Genomic DNA, 14,585 nt, shown 5'->3' with positions numbered 1-14,585 from the left:
AAACATCTATTTTTAACACTATTATTACATTACATTGACAATTATTTTTTTTAAAGGATGTTTCTCTGGTCAAAAAAGTATAAGGAGTTTTGCTATATAGAGTATCTTTTGAAGTTTCACTGGGCCCTGAAGAGTATATGGTTTTACAACAAATTAATAGATTTAAATTTAATTAAGTAATTTCTAAATCTATATATTCATGGGATATTTTATCTGGGGTATGCCAAATAACAAAGCTTTGGGAAATGCAAAACAAATGCTTGCTTTCTACCTTGAGATCATTCGTTAACTCAGAAAGATGATTAACAATTAAAATCCAGCACATAAAATATCAAAGATTCGACATAGTACTCCAACATCTGCAGCATTATTAAATAATAGAATTACAACAGAGAGGAAGCCATTTTATTTACTAGATGTTATAGACCCATTGCATGAGATGGAAAATGATGCTGGCACTTTAATGATTCTTATATGATATTTATTATGTAAGGATCAGGAACACGCAAATTCTGCTCTATTCCCCCTCTAGCAATTAGAATGAATGAGCCACTGCCAACCTTGACGCTCTGGTAACACATCTATGTACCAAGTGCTGCCCATACAGAATAGCAACGAGAAAAATAAATAGAGACAAAATTGTCTTTGTTTTAAGTTCACCTTGACATGTTGAAAGTATACCATTTCCTTAAATTATGATTTTCTTAATGGGTCCTTCAACGCACTTCTGATTGACAAAATTTCCTGCTTTTCCAGACCCTTGCAGTAAAACTAAGGAACAGATTCCATGTATGATGGCAAACTGAGGACTGCAACTAATGTGTGCAGCGTATCTCATAATCTGTTTCTATCAACAGAGTCAAAAACTAAGGCAAAATCAATAAAAACCATTCTCTGTTATTCCTGTAAGTTTGCTTCATAAAGTGATAGTGAGTAAAAACAATGGTAATTGTAGAACAGACATACCTGCCTGCTTTGCATGAAAATAATCGTCCTGAAAGGCCCAGGTTTATAATACATGAAGAGGAAACTGAGATAAAGAGACTCTATAACATGGTAGGTCTGGACTTCTGCAATATCTGAAATATCTGGCAAAATCTTGAGGTTTCCCAAGTGGAGCAAAAGTCTCAAACTTTGCCTAATTACCTTTTGCCTGCTAATACTGTATCCTGGCATTATATTTATTAGATTTATTCTGTAATTTGGAACACTGATTAGATCTAACCTAATTCCCTTATGCTGATTTAGCTGCACTTTTTGTGGTACCCTCAGAAAAGATGGACAGACACTAATGCTTTATACTCTGTATTTTTTCCTAAGATAATGCTCCTAATTTGTTCTTTCAACAAATATTTGTTGTGCACCCACTCTTGTGCACACACTACTTTAAGAACTTTGGTATATCCTTTAATAAAACTAAGATCCCTGATATGTGGTTCTTATATTCTATCAGGGAAAGACAGACAATAAAAAATAAATTTAAGTAAAAGTTAAGGGGAAAAAGAAAGAGTAGAGTAAGAGAAGGAGGTTCGGGAGTATGGGGATGACACTTAAAATAAATAAGGAAATTAGCCAAATGTACATCTGTGAAAAGGATGTTCTAGGCAGAGGAAAGAACCAGAGTGCAGGCCCTAAGGTAGGACATGCCAGGTATGTCGGAGGAAAGCAAAGAGGGCAGTCTGGAGTGGAGAGACTGACGCAGGTAAAGGAGAGAAGATCAGAGGGAATGCTGGGGGGCAGGTGACACCATGAAAGGCCTCTGGTCATGGAGAGGACTTCAGCTCTTATTTGAGTGCGATGAGGAACAATTGCAGAGTTTTGAGTGGAGGAGTGCTCTGATGTGAGGTACACTTTTAAAGGATCATACTGTCTGCAGTAAAGAGAGTAAACTATAAAGGGATAAAGGGGCCAAGCAGAAAGACTCATTAGAAGATAAGTGCCATAATCCAGACAAGATATCATGACAGCTTAGACTTGAGTAGTAACACGAAGGGGATGAGAAGGGTATGAGGGTGAGATAAAGAGGACTCAAGGATGACTTCAAAGCTAGTGGCCTGAGAAACTAGGACAAAGATGTCATCAACTGAGATGGGAAAATCATCAAAGGAATAGGTTTGATGAGGAAAGATAAGAATTCAGTTTTGAACACATAAAGTTTGAGATGTCATTTAGACATCCAAGTAGATATGTAAGAAGTTTTGTGTGTGTGTATGTGTGTGTGTGTGTGTGTGTGTGTGTGTGTGTGTGTTTAGAGATTGGAAGTAAGGAAGCTAGATATTCCTTTTCATTTCTGACCTAATTCTCTACTCCAAACTAATAAAATATTCACCTAGAAAATTAGCACAGTTCCAGTATAGACACTGCAAGAGGGTGAATTTTGTTGGAAGCCTTGAAAACAGATTCTCTGATTCTGGATCTTAACTAAAAACATACCCAAAACATAATTTTGGTTTGATTCTTTCACCTTGACATTCTGGGCAGTGAGTGAAATTCCTCTAGATGGTAATGGCTTTCTACCCATAAAACCACTTATTCATTCATTCATGATATAAACATTTATTCATCTCCTACATGCAAAGCCCCTATTCTTCCTCATAGTCCATTACCTTGTTTGAATAGCAAAAGTAACTAAAGTTCAAGGGAAAAACGAATTTGAAAGAAACACTTTGTAGAACAAAAGTTGGAAGGAAAGCTTGGCAAATCTCTGATTTTGAGAAGAACTGCACCTAGGGCATCCTGATGTGAGAGCAACATTTCAGGGAATGTAACAACAGCAAACAAAAGCACTGCCTGGGGCCAGGTGAGTTTCTGCTGCCACAGAGAACTGTTGAAAAAAATATTTTACATGTAACACATACATTTTATGCCTTAGGGTTCTTTGAAAACTGAAAATTGCCCTCACATATTCAAGGTTTTATTTATTTATTTATCTATTTATTTATTTTAGTGTTTTTTTTTTAATTGAAGAAAGCAGAAGGTAAAATCAAGAAACTAACCCCCCCCCAAATTATGTTCCAACATTAAAAGTTTTTTTTACCTAAAATTCCTTGAGACAATATTAGAAAGATGAGGAATCTTTGTGGGTAGAATGCAGTAGATAGACACTATAACAAGTCCATTAAAAGTAGAAATTCAATTCAACAAATGTGTTTAGTGTCCCTCAAGTGCAAGGAATGGTTGAAAATATGAGGAATAATGAGAAATGGTCCTTCTATTCTATATTCAGAGCTTAAAAGAATAGAGAACTTGATATGTCCACATAAAAGACGCTAATACAAGGCAGACTGTGTTTAATAGAGAAAGAAGAGGTTAATTATGAGAGTGGTATGATTATGCTTCCTGGAGGAGTAAAAATGTCTGCTAGGTTTTTAATAAAATATGAATAATGAAGACCAGAAACCAGGATGCAGAGAAATTTCTTTGCAGAGAGAACTTCAGCATAGATCTGGAGATAGGAATAAAAGTTGTGCGTGGGACAGTTAATGGTCCTGTGTTAACACAGCATTAAAAAGGTAGGGGCTAAGTAAATGTACACATGTATAAATAATATTATGTAAGTGAAAGTACCCAAGCAGGGTGTCTGGCATACAGTTAAGGCTCAATAAGTTAATCAAATGTTAGCTTTCATTGGAATATAATTCAGAAACTGTGATAATGACTAAGAATGAGATGAAAATGTTTCAGCAAAAGTGAAAGTTAGTAATTATAGATGGACCCAGCTAATGCAGATTTTTCAGGCTGCATGAAATTAGAGATAGATTTAAAACTTTTGAAATTATGTGTGATGGCTTCATTGAGATATAACTGACATATAATAAATTATACATATTTAAAATGTACAATTTGGTAAGTTTTGACATATGTATATACCCATGAAACCAATTCCACAATCAAGATAATAAACATATCCATCATTCTCCAAAATTTTTTCTTTGTAATTTCCTTTGTAATCTCTCCTTCCTACTCATACCCCTAATCTCCAAGCAACCAACAATTTGCTTTCTGTCAACTATAAATTAGTTTGCATGCCCTAGAATTCTGTATAAATGGAATCCTAAAGTACATTCTCTTATTTGTCTAGATCCTTTCACTCAACATAAATACTTTGAAAGTCAACCATGTTATGGTATGCATCAGTAGTTCATTTCTTTTTATCACTGAGTACTATTTCTTTGTGTGGATATACCAGTTTGTTTCCATTCATCTGTTGATGAACATTTCATTTGTTTCCAGCTGGGGGCTTTTACAAGTAAAGCTACTATAAATATTCATGAACAAATCTTTGTATCAAGATATGCTTTCATTTCTCTTGGGTAAATATCTAGTCATGGAATGGCTGGATCACATGGTAGATAAACATTGAACTTTTTAACAAACAGCCAAATCCTTTTTCAAAACAGTTGTACCATTTTACATTTCCACCAGCAGTGCATGAAAGTTCCAATTCCTCTACATCCTGCCAACATTTGGTATTATCTGTCTTTTTAGAAATTTATTCTCTCACCACACACAAATAGCCCTTCTTCACTGATGGGATAACTTCTATGGGCAACGTTTTCAATGAATTTAAAAAATAGTACAGTATCCATATCATTCATAAAAATGGATAAATGCCAGTGAAAATAGCTAAGTTAAGAAAATAGTTAAGGGGGTTGACTTCTAGAAAATAGGCTGAAAGATAGGAAGAAAAGGAACAAGGTACTACTGTTATATATTATATTTTAAAGACTATTGTCTTTTAAAAGATGCTATGGATTATTTTAACAAAAAAAAAATTTTTTTAATGAATAAACCAAAGTAGTTTCAGAGTTCTTTTCACAATAGCATATGTTACCTGTGTTTAATTAAAATATACTATTACGTGAAATCCTTATTAGTTACCTTGTATTTTAAAAATATCCTGTGAATTAATCATCATAATTAGTGTATTTTCTAGCCCTTAAATCAGAAGAAGCATTGCTGCAGATAACCTGGAAAAGACAAAGTGTTCAAGAATTTCTGTTTATCCTAAACAGAGTTCACACTGAAACAATGAATAAACATTATGAAGACAAGTATTTTTTCATAGTCATTAGTCACACTTCATTAAATGTTTAGCTTTTGGAAGTTACTGGTAGAGATTAAATTTAAATAACTGACAAAAGTTAGAATTATTTGTAATTAAAAACATGCAGCTTTAATTTGTGTGTATTTAAGGTTGTAGAGTCTCATTATTGCCCCTGTGACTGTTTTGATTACAAAATGAATAAGACCTGGGAGGCAGTGTAATAAAAGGGTGAAGTACATGGCCTCTGGTGTCAAAGAGCCTGGGTTTATCTCCTGTCATCACCATTTACTAGCTATGTGACAACATATGTAAGGCAGCATTATAAAGCCTCTATTTCTTTATCTCTAAAAGTAGTATTAAAATGATACCTACTTCTTAGGATTGTTTTGAGGAGTACATGATGCAAATTCTAAGCATAGTGCCTGGCACATAAATGCTCAGTAACTTTCAGCCATTGTTGTTACTTGGGATTCATTACTATAAAACACCCCAAGAGCTAAAACTTAAGTATTATAGGAGTCTTTAATTAGAAAATGCTTGGATTTTATAAACATCCATGCCAATTAAAGCACTTAATCATTAAATCCTAAAATGACTCAAATGGTTTTATGATAAGAAGAAATAGACATCAACCTCTAGTTGATTAGTTAATTGCTATATGTAGCTAATATTAGTTCTGCAAAGATTTGTTAAGTCATGGTTAGGAGATGAAGATATAAAATTACAGTAAATTCTGTAAGCAATTAGTGTACTGACATCAATCTTTCTATTAATTTATCTTCTAATTCACCAACTCTTTCTTCTGTCATCTCCATTCTGCTGTTAAATCTAACCAATGAATTTTTATTGAGATATTGTATATTTTAGTTTTGGAATTTTCATTTAGTTTGTTGTAAAATTTTTTGTTTCTCTGCTAAGAATTTCTGTCTTCTTAATCATTTCCAGGATATTTCCCATTATATTGTTGAGTGTAATTATAAGAGCTACTTTAAAATCCTTGTTTACTATTTTTCAACATCAGGGTCAGTGTCCATTGATCATCTTTTCTTTTGAGAATGGTACACACTTTCTTGTTCATTGACAAGAACTTTTGAATTGTAGCCTGACATTGTGAATGTTCAGTTGCAGAGATTAAGTTCTGTTATTGCCCTCTGATGAATGTTGATTTTTTTCTTTTTTTTCTTTTTTTGGTTTAGAAGTCAATTAACTTGGTTGGACTAAAACTGTAAATTCTGTGTCTTGAGAAGCAGCTCAAATCTTATTTAATTTTTTAATCTTTAAGGGGACTGCCCACAGTTTACCATGCATATGCGTGATTCAGGGATCTGCTGGAGATTCAGCCAAAGTTTATACACAGAATTTGTGTTTCTTCCTCTCTGGTTCTCTCCTTTCTGCAATTTCACCCTCACTTTCCAGTGGCTTTTGGTTGCCCTGAAATCTATTTTTTGGGCAATAGGATCTCAAGTTTTCTTTAAGAGTTTTACTCACCTCACACAGCAGCAATTGGAGTCTACCCTCAATCTACAATTCATAAAATTTAAGAAACTTTCCTTTTATCATTCCATTCCCCTAAATGCTAAGTTCCCTTCAGAAACTGCCTGCTTAGTTTGTTCTCCATTGCCTTCCTGTGGTTGATCTTTGTATTTTTTCAAGAGTTTATACCTGCTATTTGTAGGAGAATCAGTCTTATAGTAGCTTACTCAGCCATACCAGAACCACACAGACTGATAATTACACTTAAATTCTACTCTCCACAGGATTTGGGCAGGATTAGTGGTAAAAGGTGCAAAAATATCTGGATCACTCCCACCTTTTCCAAGAGAAAGGAACTCTAATCCGATAGGGTCAGATTCCAGAACACTGAACAGACTGTATTTACTTGTGGGCAGGGTCATTGTTTGTTCAAACGTCAACGATTCCTTAAACAGAGTTGATGCCAAATTCCACAAGTAGAAAAATCAAATCACTTTCTTTTCTTTCCACCAGGAACGCTGAGACAGTTTCATTGTTTCATCTTCAGGTGCTTAATTAGAGGTAGATTTGAGATCTGGGTTTAAGAAGTTAAGACCCCAGATCTAAGCCCTTTTTGGAAAACCTAAGGGCACTTTGCTAGAGTTTGGGAGATATACATCTTTAATGCTTTTATTTTTAAATATTCAGATTCTTTTTATAATTTTCCCTTGAAGAAATTCAAGGGAAAGAAGGAGTGTTTAGGCAGCAGAATTTGGACATTCTGGGTCCCCAGCAAAAAACAAAAACAAAAAAAAACAAAACACTTACTAGCTCCCCAAATCTTTCATTAAGGCCCTAAGTAGTGACAATCAGAGAGTCTGACAAAAAGTGAGTGATGTAGGAGAAGGAAATCAAGGAGGAATATAGTAGAAAATAATCATTGGGGGACCTCAAATATTTTTAGAAACTAGAGAGAATTTTTTAAATCTTTAGATCTTATATAATCAAATTACAAACAAGTTCCCGCAATATGTTACACAGCAGGAGCTACAACCAAGATGTACTCACTCCAGCCCAGTAAGTTTCTAGCAATACCATATGCCAACAAGCAGTTAATAAGTCTACATTCTCCAAATCAAAGAACTTTGTTGCTGAAAGAATTATGAGCCTCAGTATTAAATCAAGCCCCACTGGAAAATCCCTGAATTTTTGTTTCATTAAAATTTTTACTATTATAATTCTGAAAAATTTCTTGCGATAAAGAAGTTTCTTATATAGTTTGGTAGCTTCAAAATCTTACTGAGGTATAATATCATGTATAGTGTGTAATTAACATTTCAGCCTTTGTTAATATATGTCCCAGCTTCATCACAGCTTCCTGTGCTAACAGATGAATCGTATCTTTGTACATGTTTTCTTTCATATAAAAGATCTTGTAGATAGTCAAATGTGAATATTTTGTGATAAACATTTTCTCTTTCTGTCTTGCATTTTTCAACAGTTAAAAAATCCATATGTAATCATATAAACAATATTTGTAAGCTATAACAAAGTATATTTTCTATGCCAACCATTAAAACTTAATAAAATGAATATCTCACTGGTTATATGAAAATAGCTCTGCTTTTATGCCAATTTACAACACTATAAAAAGTTATTAAAACTTAGCTGATTGTTATAGACTAATAAATTTTCTTTGACTATCTAAGTCTGGAAATGATGAAAAGCTCTTCAACAACCTGGCCTTATTTAAGAGTGATTAAGTTCTATAAATCTTCACAAATTACTAAACTGCCATAAGATTGCCCACTCTAAAAATAGAGCAAACCAAAGACAGACAAAAACTAATTGCTCCAAGATCTGTTCATAAAAAGCACCACACCATCTCTAACCTTTGACTTTAGGCCCACATCTAGAACCAGCTATGTAAGGAAGCCTTCCAAAATAGTCTTACGGCCAATTTAAAAAGTGTTCGGCCTGCAACTAGGGATCATATAAAGTATGTTCTGGCCCCAAATCTTCCAAGACAATCTCTTACATCCTCTAAATTCTCTATTTCTCATTTAAAAACCCATATTTCTCCCATTAAAATAATCATACTTTATGCATTCATTATCATAAATAATTCATCTACATAAAACTATGATTATTTTTTTTTAAGATTTCTTAGTCTCTCTTCTGCATCTAATTCATCTAAGGATTCATTTTCCATCCTCTCTTAGATTTCGGAAAATAAGCCATCAAGCTGAAGTTCTTTGGATGTGAATCTATGCCTGATACATCATTCATAACTAGTAAAACTGTTTTTAAAAGAAAACAAATGTTTTGCAATGTGAGGTAGTATTTTTTCATGCAGTTGACTTTTCAGTTGTCTGCAGTGTCTTTGTTTTGTCAGGATGTAATCATCTAGTAGCCACACAGAAATGCAAAAGTCATATACAGTGTGAAGTGTAGATGTCTTAAATGGATCCTGAGAATGCCAAAGTGTGGTAATTATTGAAGCTCAGTGATGAGTGCATGGTGGTTCACTATCATATTCTAATTGTATGTTTGAAAATTTTCACATTAAAAATTAAATTTAAAAATGTAGAGAAAGGGTTCTTTGAGTATAGAAAGTCACTCTGGACTTTTCCATTACAATGAGACCTATGAACAAATAACCATTTAAAGTGCATGTATTTAGAACTGCTTAATTGTATTCAAATTCATCTCCTATTTCCAGACATCTCTGATCTGGAACTCTGTAGAAACTGGAAAATCAAGAAATTAGAAGAATGAGATTTCCTTTGTAACTACTCTAATTGGTAAGAGCAGAGCTCTCATCATTCTTATGTCTATGCCACTTGCCCTTCATTCGACATTTAGCTACTGCAGAGGTGATGTGCACATCATTACTTCTAGTGCTGATCATTGCCATCAACGTTGATCCTCCCAGACTCCTTATGAAAAACATAACTGCTATTTAAAGGAACTTGAATGCCACCCCATTTAATTATGGAGACCTTAGTCCCTATTCCCTTAGTCTGGATTTATTATCACCTAACATTTCAGATTTATGAGAACAACCTGCTAAAATTTCTAGAATTAAAGTGTTAAGTTGGGGTGCTTTCTAAAAAGTACATCATGAAACTTTAAAGACAATCATTTATTCTTTTAAAGACTTTCGGAGATTCTTTGATATTTCTTAGAATTTTTCTATTTATTGAACATAATGCATTAAAAAGAAATTCTCTCCATAATTCCTTAGCTAAATTATTCATACTAGAATTTAGTTTTATAGGTCCCCACCTCAATCATTTTCATGGAATCATTTATTCCATTATTTGAGAACTGAAAACATGCCAGGCATTGTTTCAAGTGCTGAAGATATAGCGATTAACAAAACAAACAAGGAGTTCTAAAGGAGTTTATAATTAACAAAGAAACAGATAATAAAAAAAAATAAGTAGTACTCCAGATGCTGATAAGTGCTCTGGAAATAAATAAAGCAGTAAAAGAGGGATAGGGATGCTAGGGAAGGGATGTCGGTGTTTTATAAAGGGTAAGCAAGAAAGACTTTATTGATAAATTGATATTTTAATCATGGAGGTTTGACAGGAGTAGTAAACAATAAAAATAACTGAAAGAAGAATGTTACAGACAATGGAATAGCAAAGGCCTTAAAGCAACAACATGCTTAGTGAATTCAAGAAACAGCGGGGAGTGGAACTAGGTAACAAGGTGGGGCCAGATCCTGGAGGCCCTTGTCGACCACTAGAAGAAAATTGCCTTGCATACTGAGCCAAATAAAAACCATTCCAGGGCCTCAAGCAGAGAAGTGGCAGGATACAATTTATCTTTTCACAAGGGTCCCTCTGGCTACTATCTTAAGAATAAACTGTAAAGGCTCAAGGTTAGAAGCCAGGAGACCAGTAAGTAAGTTAATGCACAATCCAGGCAAGAGATCAAGGCTGCCTGGCCCTGGGTGAGAGCAGTGATTAAACTCCAGACACAGTTTTAAGACAAGGCCAACAGGATTTGCTGATAGATTGTATACAGGGTATAAGAAATGTCTAGAGTGACTCAGATTTTTGTTCAGAGCATCTGAAGAAAATAATTGCCATTTGCTGAGAAAGGGAAGCTATGAAAGAGTAAAGCAGTATGTAGATCATATTCTAAGGCCTGGGTTTGTTGCTGCCTTTCTCCTTTTTTCTCCCAAATGGCATAGAGTTTATAGGCACATTATATAAGCCATGAGATGACAGGGTTTATCGATACTTCTAGTGAATACAAGAGTGGGCTTCCAAGAGCATTCCTTTCCACCCTCTATAGTCCATCCTTCTCTCCTAGAACACAGAACTAGAAAAATCTCGCAATCTTTTCTGAAAACATACTAATTACTTTAAGCCAGAAAAATATTTAGTGCTTAAAAAGGAAAAAGATCAGATGAGGAGGCCGGGTGTGGGGGGGAGGGTAGGGGGCAGGCGGAGGAGGGTGGAGTGTCAAAGAGGTGGTGAACTGCCTACAGCTGTATCTCTAAGAGAAAAGAACACCTCACAGGAAGTCAAAGTCAAATCCCTCTGGTGCAGGTACCACCTGAGTTCAGAGCACAAGCAGGATTTGAGCAGTTCAGGAGCCTATCAAACAGAGAGGAGGGGGTGGTTATCACTCAGGCAGCTCAGCAAGAACAGTTCCCATGGAGCCAGTCCATGTATAGGTAGCCTAGGGGAAAAGCATGTGTCGAATCCCAGGTGTGGTGGCAGGAAAGAAAGCAGGACGGGGCCATGGGGCAAAGGCAGATCAAGAAGAGAAACCTGGGCTGAGCCTATAGATAGAAAGCACAGCAAGAAGGCAGAAATTATGCCTGGCAGGATAACCACCTCCCCTGAGACTTCTTCCTGGATTCTCCTCCCTTGATTTCCCAACCACCTAGCAGAATTGATGTCCCCTTTGGCACCACCACAGACTCTGCACACTTGGTGGAGGTACCTACATTGTAGATATGTTTATGCACCCAATATCCGGGCAGTTTCTCACAGAGAGTGAAAGTTCAATCAACACTTATGAAAGTGAGCTGAAGGCTGGGGCACAGGAAGAAAATTAAGATAGCACTTAGAGTCTCTTCTCAATGTAAAGAAAGCAAAAGACAACTGTGTTAGTTTCCTATGGCTGCTGCATCAAATAATCACAAATCTAGTGGATTAAAACATTACACATTTACTCTCTTACAGTTCTGGAAGCCAGAAATCCAAAATCAGTTTCATTGAGCTAAAATCAAGGCTCCAGCAGGGCCAGCCCTCCCTTCAGATGTTCTTGGGAAGAATCTGCTCCTTGCCTCTTCCAGCTTCTGGCTGCTGCTAGTATTCTTTGGCTTGTGGCTGCATCACTTCAATCTCTGTGTCTGTGGTTACGTTGCCTGCTATTCTGTACTTGTGTGAAATCTCTTCCTGCTTCTCTCATAAAAGCACCTGTGATTGCATTTAGGATTTACACGGATAATCCAGAATAATCTCCCCATCTGCAGATCCTTAATTTAATTACCATGAGAAGATCCTTCCCTCCTTTTTTTTGCCATATAAGGTAACATTCACGGTTTCCAGGGCTTAGGATACGAATAGCTTTAGGAGGCCATTCATCAGTCTACTACAGCAATGAACTTAGTTACAAATAAAGACAGAAAGAATGAAGTGGAAAGAATATAGGAGGGAGAGACACTTCTCTCAGAATACCTTATATTCTTTTGACTCTTGGGGAATATGTTAATGTTTTTTATACTTAAAAGTAAAGTTAAATCAACAGAATGAGAAAGGAGAACAAACCTAAAGCTGAAAGCAAACTGAAAGAAACTGCCAATATTTCAAATAAATAACATAATCATACCTAAGGAGTAGAGAGATAATATTAATCCAAAAATGTATGATCACAGTATTTGACCATTTACCTCAGTCCTAGCAGGGCAGGGGTGCCAAATGAGCACCAGAAACAAATAACTGAAAACAAATCCTGGACCATTTTTGTAGGTTTATTTTTAACTTGTAATAGTGTGGACAAAGCAATTCTGAAACAATTTGAGATGCATTATAGAAGTGAACAAATGAGTAAATATACTGATGTTTTGAGAAGCAGGGTTCTCATTGTAGAAGGGGCATAAAAATATGGAATAAAGAAAAGCAAAAAAGAACCTCATGGAGAATTAGATTTGGTGGTATTGGTAAATAAACTATTGTTCCTAAAACATGTATATGCCTGTATATATACATATATGTATACATGTATATATGTATATATGTATTTATATACACACACACACACACACGTATACTTGTGCATGTGCGAGTGTGTGTATATATACCAGCAAATATTTCCCAATTCGGCCTACTAGGAACTAGAAGCAAAGACATCCCAGTAGCAATGAGTATACCTAGCATACAGACCTTAATCTCTAATACCATTTCCCACTACAAAACACCAGGGCTCCTGAGAGAAATGGCTGGTTTCAGAACTTGAACAATGTGGATCACAAAAAACTGGACTATCTTATGCCAAAGTAAGGAACTAATCAGCAAATGATAGGGCATATCTGAAGACAGAGAAGCAAACCCTCAGAGGCTCTGACTGGTCATATCTGTGATAATTTGAATGCTAAAATCATTAAGGACAGTAATGAATTACAACCCTTTGAAAAAATTGGAATCCATGATCCATTTATCAAATAAATAAAGGATATATCCATCAATGGGAGAGAATGGCGCTTTGTAGCTCATAGCAAAACACCAAGTGCAGACAGCAAAATGTGGAAGAAATACTAGAGCTGGCAAAGTACCATTTTGCAAGCATCATATTAAAGGTTGGTTCAGGCTAGCACCATCAATGGGCATAAATGTAGGGGGAAATTTTTATTAAATTTAGATTGTCTTAAAGGGTCTCTTCTAGATTGCTTATTGATTACAAGGAAAAAGATAGTGATTACAGAGTGGAGAATTGAACGCTTTAACTGGGTTCCAGTTAATGTCACTGTTAAGGGGCAGGTGGAAATCATGAGCCTCAAGGTGATGATCTGACAAGGATACGACATCACTTATGAAGTACTCCAACCAAGAATACATGACCAGAATATAAGCAAGAGAAAACATTAAACAAACCCAAAATGAGTAACATTCTATTTTTAAAAAATTTCAGGCTTCAAAACTGTTAATACCACAAAAGATAAAGCTTAGCAGTGTATAATATCCCAGTTTAAAAGAGCCCAAAACACATAACTAAATGCAATACATGATCCTAAGCTATATTCTGTACTGAGGAAAAATAAAGACATTATTAGATCAAATGAAAAAAATTGAAATGTGAAAGATGGGTTATGTAAAATGTATTAATGTTGAATTTCCTGAAATTGGTTAACTATTTTATTCCTATGTGAGAAGATATCCTCATTCTTAGAAAAAAAAACACAGAGGTATTGAAGAGCAAAAAGACAATGAAGCATGCGGCTTACTCCTGAGTGGTTCACAAAAAAAAAGTATGTGCATATGTATAAAATATCTGTACATGGATGTGGAGGGTAACACACAAGCCAGTGACAAAGCAAATGGAGTAAAATGTTAATGATGGGTGAATCTGGGTAAAAGATATATAGGTGTTCTTTGTGCTATTTTTATTCTTGCAACTTTTCTGTGACTGTGAAATTATTTCCATATAAAAAGTTTTTAAAAATAGAATTGTTCACTGTATTTTAAGCTGTTAGAAGATGTAGCAAAAATGATTGAGCCAACAATAGGGTTCTTTGAGATGAAATAGTGCTGTGAAGCACTTTTAAAAGAGGCATCACTTCAAACAGATTTTTGTTGACTCTCAATCTCTTACTTTCAAATTACTTTATCATGAAAGTCTGTACATCCAACAGCAACACTTCAGGGTCTTCATGTTACTCCTTCTGAATTTGAGCATGAATGAGCCACTATTAAGTAAACCTACCCCTTACAGAAATCTTTCAAAGGATAAGAGTAACAAATGTATTAAAGATAAGAAAAAATTCTAGCAACAGCTTGGTCTAGAGAATCATAACTCCAAACTATGGGCTGAGGTTTTATGAACACAGCATTAGTGACCA

Source organism: Pteropus alecto, unplaced genomic scaffold (genome assembly GCF_000325575.1).
Source record: "Pteropus alecto unplaced genomic scaffold, ASM32557v1 scaffold7, whole genome shotgun sequence".
NCBI classification, from domain to species: Eukaryota; Metazoa; Chordata; class Mammalia; order Chiroptera; family Pteropodidae; genus Pteropus; species Pteropus alecto.
Note: the sequence above shows the minus strand (reverse complement) of the source record.